At 37.1% G+C, this 17982-nt stretch overlaps 1 pseudogene; it reads right to left on the reverse strand.

Annotated features, from left to right (window-relative positions):
- Positions 1-6467: 6467 nt before the first annotated feature.
- On the reverse strand, positions 6468-7698 carry LOC114038864 (annotated as a pseudogene).
- Positions 7699-17982: the final 10284 nt, after the last annotated feature.

Genomic DNA, 17982 nt, shown 5'->3' on the forward strand with positions numbered 1-17982 from the left:
TATACCTAACCTATTCCACTGACCCACCACTCTATTTCTTAGTCAGTACCAAGTAGTTTTGATGATTGCTGCTTTATAATACAATATAAGATCTAGAATGGTTAGGCCACATTCCCCTGCATTTCTTTTCATTAGTTCCCTTGATATTCTGGACCTTTTGTTATTCCAAATGAATCTTGTCATTTTTTCTAACTCTCTAAAATAATTTTTTGGCAGTTTGATTGGTATGACACTGAGTAAATAAATTAGCTTAGGTAGAATTGTCATTTTTATTTTATTAGCTTGTCCTACCCATGAGCAACTGATGTTTTTCCAGTTATTTAGATCTGACTTTAATTGTGTGAAAAGTGGTTTGTAATTGTGTTCTTATAGTTGTGTTTGTTTCGGCAGGTAGATTCCTAAATATTTTATAATGTCTACAGTAACTTTAAATGGAATTTCTCTTTCTATCTCTTGCTGTTGGGCTTTGTTGGTAACATATAGAAATACTGATGATTTATGTGGGTTTATTTTATAGCCTGCAACTTTGTTCAAATTGTTGATTATTTCAAGTAATTATTTCGATTTTCTAGGTTTCTCTAAGTATATCATCATATCATTTGCAAAGAGTGATGGCTTTGTTTCTTCTTTGCCTATTCTAATACCTTCGATTTCTTTTTCTTCTCTTATTGCTAAAGCTAACATTTCTAGTACCATATTGAACAATAGTGGTGATAATGGACATCTTTGTTTCACCCCTGATCTTGTTGGAAATGCTTCTAGCTTATCCCCATTACATATAATGTTTGCGGAAGGTTTTAGGTAGATACTACTTGTCATTTTAAGGAAGACTCCATTTATTCCTATGCTCTCTAGTATTTTTAATAGGAATGGGTGTTGTATTTTTTCAAAAGCTTTTTTTCTGCGTCTATTGAGATAATCATGTGGTTTCTGTTAGTTTTGTTGTTGATATGATCAATTACGCTGAAAGTTTTCCTAATATTGAACCATCCCTTCATTCCTGGCATAAATCCTACCTGACAAGTTCTTAAAGAGATGGGAGTACCAGTTCATCTCACTTGTCTCCTGAGGAACTCGTATGCAGGCTCAGAAACAACAGTTAGAACTGAACATGAAACAGCTAATTGGTTTAAGATTAGAAAAGGAGTATGACAAGGCTGTCCATTGTCACCTTATTTATTTAAATTATATGCAGAGTACATCTTGCAAAATGACAGGCTGGATGAATCAAAAGCTGGAATTAAGGTTGCCAGGAGAAATATCAATAATCTCAGATATACAGATGATAGCCATTTTGATGGCAAAAAGTAAAAAGGAATTAAGAAGCCTTTTGATGAGGGTGAAAGAGGAGAGTATAAAAGCTGGCTTGAAGCTTAACATAAAAAAAAAACAACTAAGATATTGGTAACTGGTTCCATCACTTGCTAGCAAAATAGAGGGAGAAGAAATGGAAGCAAGATCAGATTTTATATTCTTGGGCTTAAAGATCATTGCGGGCATGAAATTAAAAGATTCTTGCTCCTTGGAAGGAAAGCTGTGGCAAATCTGGACAGTATGCTAAAAAGAAGAGACATCAACTTGTTGACAAAGGTCCATATAGTCAAAGTTATGGTTTTTCCAGTATCAATATATGGCTGTGAAAGTTAGACTATAAGAAAAACTGAGCACTGCAGAATCAACACTTTTGAATTGTGGTGCTGGAGAAGACTTTTGAGAGTCCCTTGGATAGCAAAGAGACCAAATTAGTCAATACTTAAAAGAAATTAATTCAGGCTATTCACTGGAAGATCAAATACTGAAGCTGAAGCTTAAATAGTTTGGCCACATAATAAAAAGATAGGACTCAATGGAAAAGACCCTGATGTTGGGAAAGATCGAAGCCAAAAGGAAAGGAGTTTGACAGAGGATGAGATGAATAGATATTGTCATGAAAGCAATGAACATGAGCTTGGACAGCCTTCAGAAGATTGTGGAAGGTAGAAGTGCCTGGTGTGCTATGGTCCATGGGGTCAGGAAGAGCCAGATATGACTGAAGAACTAAACAACAGTATAGATGATCTCTAAGGTTCTTTCCAGCTCCAAATCTAAATCTCAACTACAGCCCATTTCTCCCTTGGTTTTGGTTTCCCTGTATGGAAAGAGAAGAGGATCCTCCTGATTAGGGCTTTGTTGGCAAATGTTTAGCAAGTATCTGGGGATTGGGAGAAGTTGTTAATTTCTTAAGTCAAGATGATCAACAAAACAAGAAATCAAGCCCTAATTTTTAGTGGCAATTTTGGAAGTGTAAATGTTCACATTGAAAATTTAACAATTAACTCTCCCCAGCTGGTTGAAAATGGCTCCAGAAGAGCCCCTGCCCTGATTTACCTTTCAGGTGACTTTTGAAGATAAAAATGCAAACAGAGGAGAAAATTCAAGTTGAATGGTTACTCACAAGCATCTGACATCTATCATTTGGGCTTTTGTGATTTCTTAAAATTTGAAGCACAGCTTAGATAAATTGCTAATACAAATCATGAATATTAGCAAAATTTGAGTTGTTGTCTCTTATTTCAAGTGTTGTCATTCAGTCATGTCTGACTCTTTGTCATGGACCCCTCTATTCTTCACAATCTCTAGATGTCTGTCCAAGTTCCTCAGGAGACAAGTGAAATGATCTGGCTCTCACATCTCTTTGAGGGCTTGTCACATTTTGTTTTGATCCACACAGTCAAAGGCTTTAGTGTAGTCAATGAAGCAGAAGTAGATGTTTTTCTGGAACTCCCTTGCTTTCTTTCATAATCCAGTTAATGTTGGCAATTTGATCTCTAGTTCCTCTCCCTCTTTGAAAACCAGCCTGGTCTTCTAATAATTCTTGGTTCACATATTGCTGAAGCCTAGTTTGCATAATCTTTTTAAAAAAATCTTTTATTTTTTTCCAATTACATGCAAAAACAATTCTTAACATTAATTTTCTAAAAATTTGCCTTCCAAATTCTATTCTTTCCTCCTTCTTTTTCCCTCTTCCTTAGATGGCAAGCAATTTGACATAGGTTATACCTGTGTAGGCATGCAAAATATATTTCCATAATAGTCACATTATGAAAGAAAACACAGACAAAATACACACACACACAAGAAAGTGAAAATAGTATGCTTTAATCTGCATTTAGATTCCATCAGTTCTTTTTCTGGAGGTCAATAGCATTCTGCATCATAAGTCCTTCAGAATTATCTTGGACCTTTGTGTTGCTGAGAATAGTTAAAGTCATTCACAGTTGGTCATTACACAATGTTGCTATTTCTGTGTATAATGTTCTCCTAGTTCTGCTCATTTCATTTTGTGTCAGTTTCTGTAAGTTTTTCCAGGTTTTTCTGAGAGCATCCTGCTCATCATTTCTTACAAAGCACAATAGTATTCCCTCACAATCATATACCACACTTTGTTCAGCCGTTCCTCAATTGATGGACATCCCTTCAATTTCCAATTCTTTGTCACTACAAAAAGAGCTGCTATAATTATTTTGCATGTATAGGTCCTTCTTTTTGTTTTTTAATACCTTCGGGATACAGACCTAGTATTGCTGAGTAAAAAGGTATGTTTGCATAGTTTGATTGCCTTTGGGTAGAGTTCCAAATTCCTCTCCAGAATGGTTAGATTAGTTTACAACTCTGTCAATGGTACATTACTATCCCAGTTTTCCCACAATCTCTCCAATATTTATCATTTTCCTTTTTTCATTTTGTAGTTATTTTGAAAGGTACTTATCTTTCTATTAATTTCTCCTGGATTTTGTTGTCGCCATATAGAAATGGGTTACTTTGTGGGTTATTTTTTGTATTCTATTATTTTGTTGATCAAATTAATTGTTTAAATTGGTTTCATTATTGATTCTGTAGGATTTTCTAATCAAACTTTTATATCATCAGTAAAGAGAGATAGTTCTGTCTCCTCTTTCTCAATCCTTATGCTTTCAATTCCTTTGTTTTGTTTTATTGCTTTTGCTAGCATTTTTAGAACTATGTCAAATTACAGTGGAGAAAGGAGGTATCCTTGCTTTTCTCCTGTAATTATAAAGAAAACTTCTAGTATTTTCCCATTGCACATGATATTAGTTTTTAATTTTAGAGGTACATTTTTATCATATTAAAACAAGGATCTTTTAGACTATGCTTTGTAGAGGGTTTTTTTTTAGCATAAATGAATAATGCACCTTGTCAAAGGCTTTTTCTGTATCTATTGAAATAGTCATGTAGTTTTGGACATTTTAAAAAATATGATTATGCTAATTGTTTTCCTAAGGTTAAGTTTCTTGCTTCATTGGTATAAACCCAACTTGAACATAATGAGTAAATTTTCAATATATTGCTATGATCTTTTGGACAAGATTGTATTTAAATTTGGTGAACTAATAGTCTTTCTTTGCTTAGTTTAGGTATTAATAAATTTTTTTATAAAAGAAATTTGGTAGAATGTTTTCTTTCTTAATTTTTGAGAATGATTTTTGTAGTATAAATGGTTATTTAAGGTATTAATTAAGGTGTTAGGTATAAGGTATTATTTGCTGTATTAATTATTCTTTAAGAATCTTATAAAATTCATAGATACAGGTGTGTGTGTGTGTGTGTGTGTGTATGCAGACACACACATCTGCAGCAGGGCTTTTTTTTCCTTTTGTAGTAAAATACAGATAATTCTTTTTCTTTTTCCAAAGTTACATTGTTAAAGATGTTTATTGTTCAGTTGGTTTAGGTATTTTATATTTTTATAGATAATTCCTCTAAATTCTTAGTTTTGCCTTCACATAACTGTATACTAGAATTATTTTTATTTCTTCCCTGTTGCAATTTTACTTTGTTTATGTTTTTATTTTGTTAATTTGATTTTCTTCTCTTTTCTTTACAGTCAGTTAACTAATGGTTTGTTAATTTTGTTAAGCTTTTTAAAGAATCAGCTTTTGGTTGTGTTTATCATTTTCATAGTCTTATTTTTCAATTTATCTGTATTTTCTCTGACTTTCAAATATTTCTCCTTTGTGTTTATTTTGGGATTACTTGTTTATGTTTCAGTTTTTAAAAGTGTACTGAGTATACTTGTCATCTTTTTCAGTTTGTTAATGCAAGTTCTCAGAGATGCAATTTTTCTTCTGAGGATTGTTTTAGCGGCATCCTAGAAATTTTAGTATGTCATTTCATTTCTACCATTCTCTTTCATATAGTTATTGTTTTTTTTAGTGTCATTAAGTCTTCATTTAGATCTATACATTCTGGTTGTATTGCCTGTGTTAATGACTGTTTTTACTTTATTTCTGCTTTTTTACACTTATTTATAATTTTTCTTTGTATGGGCAATTTTGTGTATTACTCTATGGCATATATATGCATGTATGTACATGTAAACATATATGTGTACCCATTCGTGTCAACCTATATCATATATGTTCATACCTACTTTATTTTTCACATTCAGAAGAAATCATAGTATATCAGCTCTAAATTCTCCAATAGTTTATTTTTCCCCTTGTTTATCTTTTCATTAAATTTATCCAGCTCTGAGAGAGGATTATTAAAGTTTCCTATTGATATTGTTACTTTTAAAAAATATTTAACTTTTTGTAATTCAATTAATTTTTGCTTTATGAATTTAGGTATTATGCCATTTGGTACATGTATGCTTATATTCATAATGGATGATTTTCTATGGTTTCTTTATAGCTTCCTTGTTTATTTGTATTGATATTGTGAATTTCGAATTTTGCTTTATTTGAGTTTAACTTTTCCTCTTTTTTTTTTAAAGTACAAACCACTTTTTGACTATTGCTTGAACCAAATCAGCAAGAGAAAAGATCCTGATTCAACTTGAAGTCAGGGTTAAATGTATCATATGCAGCCATGATAGTGACACAGCAGCAAGCAAGCTTCTCCCAAACAAGAAGGGGGTTGCAAAAAGTGTCCATTTGCCGTAGATATAGAAATGTTTTCATATGAAATTATCATTATTCAAAATGCCTATTAAAATAATTTAACAAGATGTTTTGTTTTCCCTGATCCAGACAATTTGATTTCATAAAGAAAAAACTGCTTCCCAAGATGCAACCCCAAAGGAGAAACCAGAATTGTCTCTTTGTAGAGACATGTTACATGAAGAGAGAAAGAGTAACTATCTTCCACTAACTGGTTCTGAAACAAGACTGGAAGTACCCTCTGGACAGCAAGAACATTATTTTAGGTTCACTGTCTCTAAAATAAGACCAAGGAGCACCCATGGTCTTGCTTGATTACCATGTAGCAATAGGATTCTGACTGTCTCTCTCTCTTTCTCTGTATCTCTGTCTCCATCTCTCTGTCATAGAGCTCACCGGAAAATGGCAACTGGTTCACTTTGGATTGAAATTGAGTTCTGTGCTGTTGGTGATTCAGGCACAGTGGTTAAAAAAGTTGTCTGCAATGTGGTGCCAAGTGGTAGGTACAGGCTGGATGGTACTCCTTCACATATTCAAAATCTCAAAGTCTTCTTCCTGTTCAAACACCTTATTGGTGTATTCAATGAGCTCTGCACCTGTAGTTGTCACTTCTGGTTTGGTAGGAGATATGAATGGAGGCCAGTGGGCTGGATGCTTCTGAACCAGCTCAAACATCTGTAAACTCTGTGGCTTTAATTTCTCCTTTTGGTTGAGTCCACATCAGTTATCAAAACCTTCTTCTTTACAAAAGAATCCCAATGCCACTGAAGGCTCCAAATCCAGGATCTTCATTTGATGGGGGGTGGGGGTGGTGATTGCTGGTTCCATTCTCCACTGTTCCATTCTCCTCAGAGTCAACAAAAGTCTGAGTGGTGTGAAGATCCGGGTAGATGAGCTCATCTCCTAAAAATCCTATGAAATAACGGGTGCTTAAAAAAAGTAAAAAAAAAAAAAAAGAAATAACCAGTGCTATTTGGCTTTCCTCCTGATGAACCTAAAGACTGGCATCTTAAAACACTTTAAATGCATCAGTGTAGATGGGATTAATTTGGTTTATGCCCAAGCAGAGGGGCATAAGAAGCAGAAAGGGCTTCCAGGAGGGGCACATGGGGCACATTTTTTTTTTGATATTTTTGATGACCGCTGTGTTATCCATCAAAACATAAACAGTCAAGGAATTCTATTTGTCAAATAAAGCAATTTTTTAACACCTGTGCAACTGTATTTGGTCCAAACCACTCACCAATTGATTTTCCTTCTCCTCTGCCTATTTGTGTCATTTAATAGATAGACTAACAGCTGCAACTTTTCTGTCTAAGAAGCACTATAAGATTCAGTGATATTCTTCAGGCTATTCTTGGTGCTCCTACCAACACCAGTCCCACCCCAGTTGCTCAGATGAGGGCCTGAGCCAGCATCATTTGTCCACAATGTAATAGGCTTCCCCAACCAGCATCTGGTGATGAACCTGTTCTTCCTAATAATAAAAATTTCCATCAGTATATAAACCAGAGATGAGTAACTCAGACAACAGCTTTGATTTTTCTACTTGAAGATCATACTGTTTCCCCAAGATCCAAATGGGCTCATCTGTTTCAGGTAATTCTTCTAGAGTCTGGTAGAATAGTTATATGCTTTTCACACCTGGAAAAAAACGCAGCTCCTCCCCTCAGCTTAGGAGTGTGTCCCCAGAAGCCTGAGCTCAGTCACCACCACACCTATCACCTCTGGCACTGCTCCAAGGCCTTCACTCCATTCTCCAACTATTACTATTGGTGCATTCCACCGACTGCATTTTCCTGCTCTGTTGACATTGCATGATGCTTAGTAAATTTTGTTTCTGTCTCACATTTTGATTCTGTATGTCTTTACTTTTTATATGTGCTTTTTGTGTACAACAGCCTTTGCTGTGCTTTTTATATTTTTCCTATGTTTTCTTTATTATGTATCTCCCTTTCTCATCTATTGTGAATTTTATTTTCTGATTCATGAACTATATCCTTATTTTTTCCTCCTTTATTCTTCCTCCGTCCTTCATGGAGTTAAAGCATGTGAAGAATCAGGTTTGAGCTCTCTCCTGTAACTGATTTGTATTTTATTGCCTTTATTGATGTTTCCCCACATTCTATTTTTCTACTGTGCCCCACACTTAGAAATCTCAATTATTGAGGGAAGCAATGTCAGGTAGCAGAAATTAGCCTTTGTTCCAAATCATGTACCAACCCAGTCCCCTGACCGTATTATCATCATTCTTATTTCCAAAGGCCATGTCATCTCATCCCAGCCTAGGGCTCCTGTTGTTGTTGTTCATCTTCTGTTTTTGAACAGAATGGATGACATCAAAGGGGTGACTTGCATGTGGATTGGATCTAAGTGAGGCATAGTTGCAAAAAATTGTCAGCCTCACTCTCTTTCAGAGTCATCAAAGTCCAGTGGCAGGACAAAACACAAGATGACTGATGATGGTCCAGGATGCAGTGGATGACCTTGGTATGATTGATATCTGACCAAGCTCTAAGTGCTCCACAGCACCTGCTTTAGATGTGTTCATGGCAATTGGAACAAATTGTTCTCATCCACCCATTTCACCGGAGAAGTCTAGACTTCGCCTTACTTCACCAATAGGTTTGAGGTTGTTGGTTACCCTTAACCTGGTTTAGTCCTTCTAGCAAGATGGTTTTACTGAGTTGTGACCCCTGCACATTCTACAGCTTCTTGGAGCCATGGGTGAGAGTTGGGTGGCAGGCAGACACCAAAGGTGGGTAAGAAGCCCTGAAAAGAGCTCAGCAAGCCCTCACAGCAGAGGTACCAGTCCTCCCTGAAGACCCCATATGCTCCAGGGATCCTATAACTGAGAATCAAAGGGATTCTCTTTACAAAAGCATTTGCAATATTAATTTAATTAACTATTTCCGATTAAAATTTGGAAGGGGAACAGGGTACCACCAAATAGTCGGCCTAGTTGTGAAGGCAGGGGTTACTTTAGTACTGGTGCTAGGTGCATAGAGGGGTAAGGCATGTTTAAATTATTCATCTCTCTTTTCCCCCACTCCCCAGCAACTTCCAGAACAGTTTGGTATTAAGGCTCATTCCAATATACTATCACCCCCTGGAAGGGTGGGTGGGTCTCAGGGAAGTCTTTTGTCTTGTATTAGTGACTAGCCCTTTTCATGGCCATATACTATACCTTTTATCCCAATCTTACAAAATTCCCATCCTTAAAAATTGTAGTTGAACACAAGAGGGACTAGTCGATGTATCTGGATAAAACTACTATCGTTATTGGGAAGACAACTCAAAGCTTATTTTCTATTGTTTTCGTATTGATTATTAACTCTGTCCATTCAATCAACATTGGAAGAAAAACACTGTGTTTCTTTCTCTAGGCCCATTTATTTCTCTCTGGTGCCACCTACTGTATGGATTAGAAAATTCGCTGTTTCTGTTGAATCTCACTTAAATGTATCTCAACTGAGCTCCCCAAATAACTGAGAAAATGAGTGGATATATTCATAGCTTTCAAAGGAAATGTAAAGAAGTGTTGGGCAGCTAGTGTCAGGGTTGGGCCTAGAGTCAGGAAGTCCTGGGTTTAAATTCGGCCTTAGACGCTTGCTAGTTGTATGATTCTGGACAAGTTACTTAACCCTGTTTGCCTCAGTTTCTTCATCTGTTAAATGAGCTGGAGAAGGAAATGGCAAACCACTCTGATACCTTTGCCAAGAAAACCCCAAATGGGGTCATGAAGAATCCCACACGACTGAACAACAACAAGAATTTTTTTTTGTATTTTATTGCTCCTTTAGGAGGCATGAAGAATTTCCCCCATCAATTTGACAGAATTATAGGTAGAGTAATTGCTTGCTTAGGATTCATAGACACTAATGATCTTCACTTTTATCTGTCTTGTATGTAGTCATTGTGATTTAGGGGAAATTAGGCTCCTTCTTTTCATGTTCAGCAGCTCATTAACCTGGGAAGTACCAGTGATGCTATTATTTTTAGATTTAGGCAGATTTGGTTATTTTGATTGTATTTTATTATTGTATTTATTTATTTTGGTTTAGACAGATTAGGCCAATGAATTCAGGAATGAATGGAGAGCAGAGTTATTTGTATAGGAAGATTTGAAGAACTTGAGAATGTTAAGGTTCCTATCTGAGGTATAGACAACAGAACTGTTCTATGATTATGGTACAAAATGTAATTAACCTGATCACAAAAAGAAAATGAGAATTTGGTTACTGATAATAAAATAAGCAGAGGAACAGCTTGGAAGTAGAGAATTAGTGATATCTCCCAGCAGGTAGACAAATTGCACTGGGAAATGTCCAGTGAGAGTCATCAGTCAAACATTTCTTAGATCAACGCAGTCTACCAGTGGAAACATCTGGTCACAACACACTCATCGAGGAACTTTTATGTATGATTCTTGAAACAGAAAGATGAAAGATGAAAGATGAAACAGAAGTGTATAGTTCTGGAACTGTGAATTGCCCCAGGCACTTGGGTTTTCCTCATTCATGTATTTCCTTGTTGCTACTACATAAAGAGAGAAAACTTGAATTTCAAATTCCCTGTTGAATCTCATCTAAATGTACCTCAGTTGAGTACTCTGGGGAACTGGAGAAGGAAATTTCCTCTTTTCCTATTGGAGAGTTCAGACTCAGAGGTCTTGAGATCTTCCCAGAGATAATTCCTCCCACCTTAGTCAGTTTGACTGGAAGCCAATAAACCAGGGGGCCAGACCAGAAGATAAAAAGTTTAATTAGCATCACAGGATGGGCAGTTGTCAGGGAGATAGTAACAGCTCCAACAAAGGACATACTTAGGGTTTTATACAGCTTTAGGGTGACATTACAGAGCAAAAGAAAGTTCAATTGGCCTATCAGGTGAGGTTGCTTGGCCACTTTCCCTATTTGGGAGGCTGAGTGATAGGGACAAGATGTCTGATGATTTTGGGCAGATTGTATTAACTTTGTCTTTGGAATGTCCTAACCATGGCCTCTTAGGAATTGCCAAAGATCGGGTTAGGGACAGATAACGGTTTCTTGGTAGTTAATCTCATCAGAATATTCTGTTTGGGCAGAAAATCTCTAAGATAATAGAGACCTCTTCAAGATATAATCAGTCAAATTTAGTTATTGCCAATAAGGAGAATAGAATACAGCCTGAGGGTCTGCTTCTACACAACCCAGTAGTTTTGTTTGGCCAGTCTTCTGGGGGAACAGATGTTTTCCCCTAAACTCAGTACATATGTTTATACAATTTTTCCACAATCACCAGAGCAATTCCCTTTCAAAGACTAATTTTGTCTTCCACTTCTAGCTTTTAGTTTGCATTCACCCAAACTGATGAAATCCTTCAGAGATTAACAATTTAAAACCCTGAAAAGGTGTGCTCAATTTTTGCTTATTTAATAGGTTTGCTGCCTTTAATTTAGAGAAAGGTGTTCATACTTCATAAAGAGATCACTGGGTATTAACACCTTGTTGACATATTGTCTGTTATTCAGTCTTTGCTTTCTGTGATTTTCTCAACTATAGTGGGGAAGGGAATCAAATTCCCCCTCTCTTATAGGTATACACTTAAGGTTCTATCCTAGACCCTCTCATACTTTCCTTTGGCGATGTCATCAGTTCCCATGGATTTAGCTAACTTCTCAATTTAGCTAATTACCATATCTCTCTTAGTCTCTCTTCTGAGCTTCAGTTCTATATACTCATCGCCTTTTTAGACATCTCAAACTGGATGTCCCAAAGGCATCTCAAACTCAACATGTCCAAAACAGATTATTATCTTCCCTCCAAAACCTTTCCTTCTTCCCTTCCCTATTACTATTGAGGGTATCACTATCCTCCCAGTCATACAGGCTTAAAAACTCCTGTTATCCTTGATGCCTCACTCACATTCACCTGACATATCCAATCTGTTGTCAAATCTTGTCACATCTACCTTCCCAATATCTCCCATAGACAATCCTTTCTCTCCCCAGTCACTGCCACCACTTTGTTTCTGGCCCTCATCATCTCTTGCCAGACTATTTGAATAGCCTTCTAATTGGTTTCCTGACCTTAAGTTTCTTTCTTCTTCATTCCATCTACTCAGCTGCAGAAGCAATTTTCCTAAAGTGTAGGTCTGACCATATTATCCTGCCCTCAGCCTTATTCAATTAACTCCAGTGGTTCCTTATTACCTCTAGGATCAAAAATAAACTCCTCTGGCATTGAAATCTCTTTACAACCCAACCCCTCCTATCTTTCCAGCCCTCTAATACATTGTTCCTCTCCGCTATAAGATCTAAATATACTTGCTTACTTGCTCTTCACCCAGTTCCAATGTACCACCTCCTGTCTCCATGTCTGCACTATCGTTCATATCTGTAATGTGCTCCTTCCTCATTGCTTTTTGAAATCGCTGGTTACCTTTAAGACTTAGCTCAAGCACTACCTTCTGATCACCACAGCCTCTAGTGCTTTGCCTCCCAAAACTACCTTGTATTCATTTTGTATATATTCTGTATATAGACACCTATGATCTGTCTTCCCTATTATAATCATAAGTACACTGAGGCCAGGGTTTGTTTCACTTTTTTGCATCCTTGTCATGTACAGTGCCTGGTATATTGTAGGTACTTAATAAAATATTTTTTGACTGATTGGTTGGTTGAAACTGAACATTGTATAATTATAATGATCAAGCTTGGCCCCAAAAAACAGATACAAAAAAAATTTCTCTTCTTTACAGATGTGTGGGACTACAGGTGTCAAATATTGAGTCTACTCTTGGACTAGGTTGATGTATTGGTTAGTTTTGCTTAATGAATTTCCCAAGTTCTTCTCCTATTTTTAAGAGTTTCTTCTTTGAATGGGTGAAGGGGAGGGATATATTAGGATATAAAAGTGATGTAAAAAATACAAGGATAGGGGATAGCTACTGGACCTATGATTTATTGATATAGGAAACTCCCAAATGAAGGCACTCCTCTACTAATGCAGGTTGGCACTTTCCCTACAACTTATATTCTTAGAGAGTTGCCTAGAGCACTGAAAGGTTAAGGGATTTTCCCCAGGGTCATAGAGCCAGTATGTGTCAGATTCAGGATTTCCTGGCTCCAAGGTCACCTCTCTATTCATGGGCAACCATGCTGCATCTCACAAAACAGAATCTATCAATAAAATTTTAGAAAGTGCTCTCTTCACAGTAATCCTGACAGTTTTCCCATTTAATGGGTAAGAAAACCGAGGTTCATTGAGGTTAAGGGATTTGCTCAAATTCCCTTAGCTAGTGTGGGTGAGGCAGTATTCAAACCCTTCCTTGTTCTCTTAAGTTCAGTGTTCTTTCCATCACATTTTTCCCTTCCAAGGGGAAACTGGGTTTATAATGTGTTCTTCATGCACATACATGATAGGGTATAATTCAAGTCACCAAAGATGAATGGCAGGAAGCATTCATGGAAGTGTCCAGAAGAGGGAGCTCAGAATGAAGATTTACAGAGGTTTGCAAGTAGAAGTATCCTTTCCTAGAATTGTGTTGCATTATCAGAAAAATCCACAAGATGGCAATAGAGCTGAGCTAAAAAGAAAGCTATGGGTCTCACCACCCTCTGAAGAAGGATCCCTTTTCAAAGAAAGTCAAGAGTTGATAAGGATCCAATCTATACCTAAGGCCCACAGAATGGAAGTGATTTGCCGAAGGACACAGCAGGAAAGAGACAAAGCCAGGATTCAAATGCACATCTTCAGGCTCTTAAATCCCAGTGCTGAGGAGGAAAGATGATTTACTTTGGCCAAAACATCAGACAGACTGTTAAGACTCCTAATTCTTATTACTAATTTATGGCATGAATATTTCCCCATGCTTCAGTTTAGCCATCTGTGAGCAGGAAATGAGAGACATGTTGGTATAGTAGACACGAGGCCAACCTTGGACCTGCTGCTGGGTTCAAATCCTGCTTCAGACACTTACTAGCTGAGTGATGTTGGGCAAAGAAGTCCCTTAACCTGTCAGGACTCTGGCAATGTTATGAAGTTAGAAGTTTCAGATAGATTTCCAACCTGCATTCACAGAGGGAGTTTCCACATGGCAAGTTCCCATACTGGTGAAATAACAAGTTATAACAGAACAAAATAAATAAAAAGTAGAAGATAAAAATAGAAGACAAATAAGGAAGAAATGTGCTTAAAACAAGAATAAATGAGATATTAGTTGGACATGAAGAAAAACTTGACAGAAGACTGAGAAACACTGAAATAAGTCATCATTCCCAATGGAATCTCTTTCCCAAAACCAGAACCAGTTCAAGGTGGCCAGGGTTTTGGCTTAGGCACTGATATAAGAATAGGGGAAGGCATTTCTTTACTTTCTCACCTAGTTTACAGGATACCACCCTTAGTGTCCTATGACTATCCTGCCTCTCAAGAACTGCCCTCTTCTCAAAGTTAACTTCTTGGGAACCTGAGCCAGGTGGCACACTCTGAATAAGAATAGGATCAGTGAAGAGATTAACAGGGAAGGTGATATGCTCCAATTATTCCTCCTTCCTCAAAATAAGCTCGGCTTGGGCCCTCCCCTTATTTTCTTTTGCCTTTCTCTTAAACTTTCTTCGTTACAAACTCCCCATCATCCTTCCTCTAACGAATACTCTTTCATCCTAGATTTCTTCCTCTCATATTTCTTCCATCTTCTGGTGCTGATTAAAATCTAGTTTCCCCCTCTTCCATCCCCAGAGCATTGTGGTACAGTGGAAACAACTTGGAGTTACAGGATCTAAATTTGAATTCAGTCTCTGCCTCATATTACCTGTGTGACCTTAGGTAAATCACTTGACCTTTCTGGGTCTATGAACATTTATTGGTATCTTTTATAAGACTGGTTCCAATCGCCATATCCCATAAGCATCTCAAGGACACCTTGCCCCAGAGCTGCTCATTTTCTCACTTTCCTTGACACACAATTTCAGAATAACAGTATTTATCAATGGAAGAGATCTTAGAGATGGTTGAGTCCAGTCCCCTCATTTTGCAGATGTAGAAACTGAATCCCAGAAGGATTAAATGACTTGTCCAGGGTCATACAGTCAGTAAGTGTCCGAGATAGGATTTAAAGTCATATCTTCCTGACCCCAAGCCTATCATTCTACCCACTCACTTCAACTTGCCTCTGCAACCATCACTCAGCAACCACCTCTCATCTTTTATAAAGTTCACTCCATTCCGCCCACATCCTGGTCAACTATGGGTCATTAGGTCACTCTCCTCCCTTTGTGAAGCTTAGTGGATGGTTTACAGTCTTTTTTCCACCCCAAGCCCCATCATATTTGAGTATGATGGTTTCCTAGGTCTTAATCTTTTCAAGTCCCATGACCTGTGTTCTCCAGTCTACTGCAATCACAGATAGAAATAGTCATATCTTAGAAATTTGACCCACTTTCCCCAACCTGACTCAATTGAATTTGCTCTAGGTTTTTATATTTCTAGTTATGGCTCAGCTGTTTGCCTGGAAATTTACTTACCAAAAGAGAAAACAACTATCTAGGAAGAGTATTTAATACCACAATTATATCCAGAGCAATTTCATCCCTAGGAGTACTATAAATTCGTTGGTAAGGATTTTCTGTGGAGAAAACTAGAAATGCATTTTACAACCAAGATATTTTTGAAATACGAAATGATATTCATTAAAATGCACTATTTCTACCCTGCACATTATATGCAGGATCATATCACATACACTTAAAGGAAAAACTCCATGGATAGTGTCCATAGGAAAGTTTGTTTGGTTTTTATTGTTTTTCTTATTTGTTTATTTTTGTATCCATGAATAATGCCATATGCCCTCTCAAAGAAATGTATGAGTTCAACACTAAAGCTGGGCTAATTGTGGGTAAACTTGTCAAATGTCTTGTTGAAAACTAGATATACCATGCCCATATAAAACTTGTGATCTACAAATCTAATAATTGGTATTGAAAATGCACAGAGGTTAGGAGGGTATGATTAGTTCTTTATAAACCCATGCTAGCTCTAAGTAATTACCTCCCTCTTTTCTCACTTTCTCCCTTCTCCTTTAATAAAGCATTCTAGAATTTTACCAGGAATCAATGTCTAATAATAATAATTCACATCTATCTGTCTATCCATCTGTCCGTCTGTTTGTCTACCTACCTATCTATGAGGTTTACAAAGAACTTGCCTCACAACAACCCCACAGGGTAGGTAGCAAGTGTTATTATTTCCATTTTGCAGATGAGGCTACTGAGGTTCACAGATGTTGAGTACCTTGCTACCAATCACACAGCTAATGACAGAGATTGGATTTAAACCCACATTTCTGACTACAAGTCCATTGTTCTTTCTATAACACCACAATGTTAAATTCATCAACCTATTGTTTGATACATCCACTGGCATCTGAGGCCCTTTATTTTAGAGAATTCCCTTTCACATATTCCATGCTCCTATCTAAATGACTTAGTGTGTCTCCCCTTATGTTCTCCTTTTCCCTCCTGCCTCCATGTGTCTACACCAGTCCCAATGATAGGAATAGACTCCCCCAATGCCTCTACTTATTGATTTCTTTCCCATCCTTCAAGGCCCAGCACAAGTGACACCTCCTCAGTACCACTCACTTTCCCACTCCCTCCTTGACCTCCAGAGCAATCTGTTTGGCTTTGACTCTGAAGTTAATATTTTTCTAATTTGTTTTATATTTATTTGTATAAATATCTCATTATTTCTATTACAATCTATTAGATTATAAGCACCATAAGGGCAAGAACTGTCTTTTTCTCTCTCCCAGTTTTGTGATCTCATCTCCTAAGAAATGTTTATTGAATTGAATCAATCTCCCCACTTTTGAAAATTGAGGTGTTTGTCCATTTCCGGTTCTATGCCACGTTTCCATTTTATTTGTTGAAGATGAGCAAATAAGGGCTAATAATAATAGCTAGCATTTATGCAAAAAAAATTGCAAAGAACTTTATATTCCTTTTGGTAATGGATATGGGAAGAGAAGGGGCAGCTAAGTGGCATGGCTAGGTGGTGCAGTGGAGAGAGTAGTGGGCCTGGAATCAGGAAGTCTCAACTTCTTGGCCTCAGACACTTATTAGCTGTCTGACCCTGGGCAAGTCACTTAACTCTGTTTGCCTCAGTTTCCTCATCTCCAAAATAAGCTGGAGGAGGAAATGGCAAACCACTCCAGTATCTTTGCCAAGAAAACCCCAAATGGGGTCATGAAGAGTCAGACATGACTGAATAACATTAACATAGGAATAGGGGAACAGCACCTAAGGCAGTCTGCTGGCCAAAAATTTTAATAGTTTCCACCCAGTCTGAAAACTGTTCTTACCATAATCAGGAAGGCAAGTAAATAGATCTGTAAGGTAAAAGGCAGCAGTCATTACCACTTGCCCTGACAAGGATACCAACATCTCTTCTCCTCTGAAACTATTTGTAGCTAGCTTACAAAAGCTAAACTCATTCACACTGCTGTACTGGTATTTCTAGGCTGGTCTTCATTTTGTGCAGTCTTCATTTTTGAGCATGCTGTCACGAGAGGGAGCAAGAGAGCCAGAGAGCATGATGGGAACTTCGTGCGGCCAGGCTGTGTAGCCTGGGTAGCTTCTCCTGTATCACTGTGTTGTGTAGCTTACCCTGTTTCATTGTGTTGTGTTCTTTTGTGTTGCGTATATCCCTGGAGAGAGTCTTTCTATTCCAGATATACTGAAAACTTCTAGGAAACTTGTTAAAGCAAACAATATGCCAAAGGGCTTGGGCAGTGTTAAGAATTGAAAAACTGGTAGCTGGGAAGAAGTACCTTGTAAAGTATCTTGTAAGGGGATTCATTTGGGTGTTTGTTAGAAAAAGTCTATTGTATCCAAACAAAATATATCAGTACTCTTTTGAAAAGAAAGAAAAATATAAAAAAAGCTAGATTTGATAAAACTTTAGCCATTTTTAGATAGGACTAAAAGAAGATACACATTTTAAAAGACTCCAATGAAACATTAAAAAACTGGTCACATTCTAGGGCACAAAGAATT

The sequence above is a fragment of the Vombatus ursinus genome, unplaced genomic scaffold (assembly GCF_900497805.2).
Source record: "Vombatus ursinus unplaced genomic scaffold, bare-nosed wombat genome assembly UNPS02011431.1, whole genome shotgun sequence".
NCBI lineage: Eukaryota > Metazoa > Chordata > Mammalia > Diprotodontia > Vombatidae > Vombatus > Vombatus ursinus.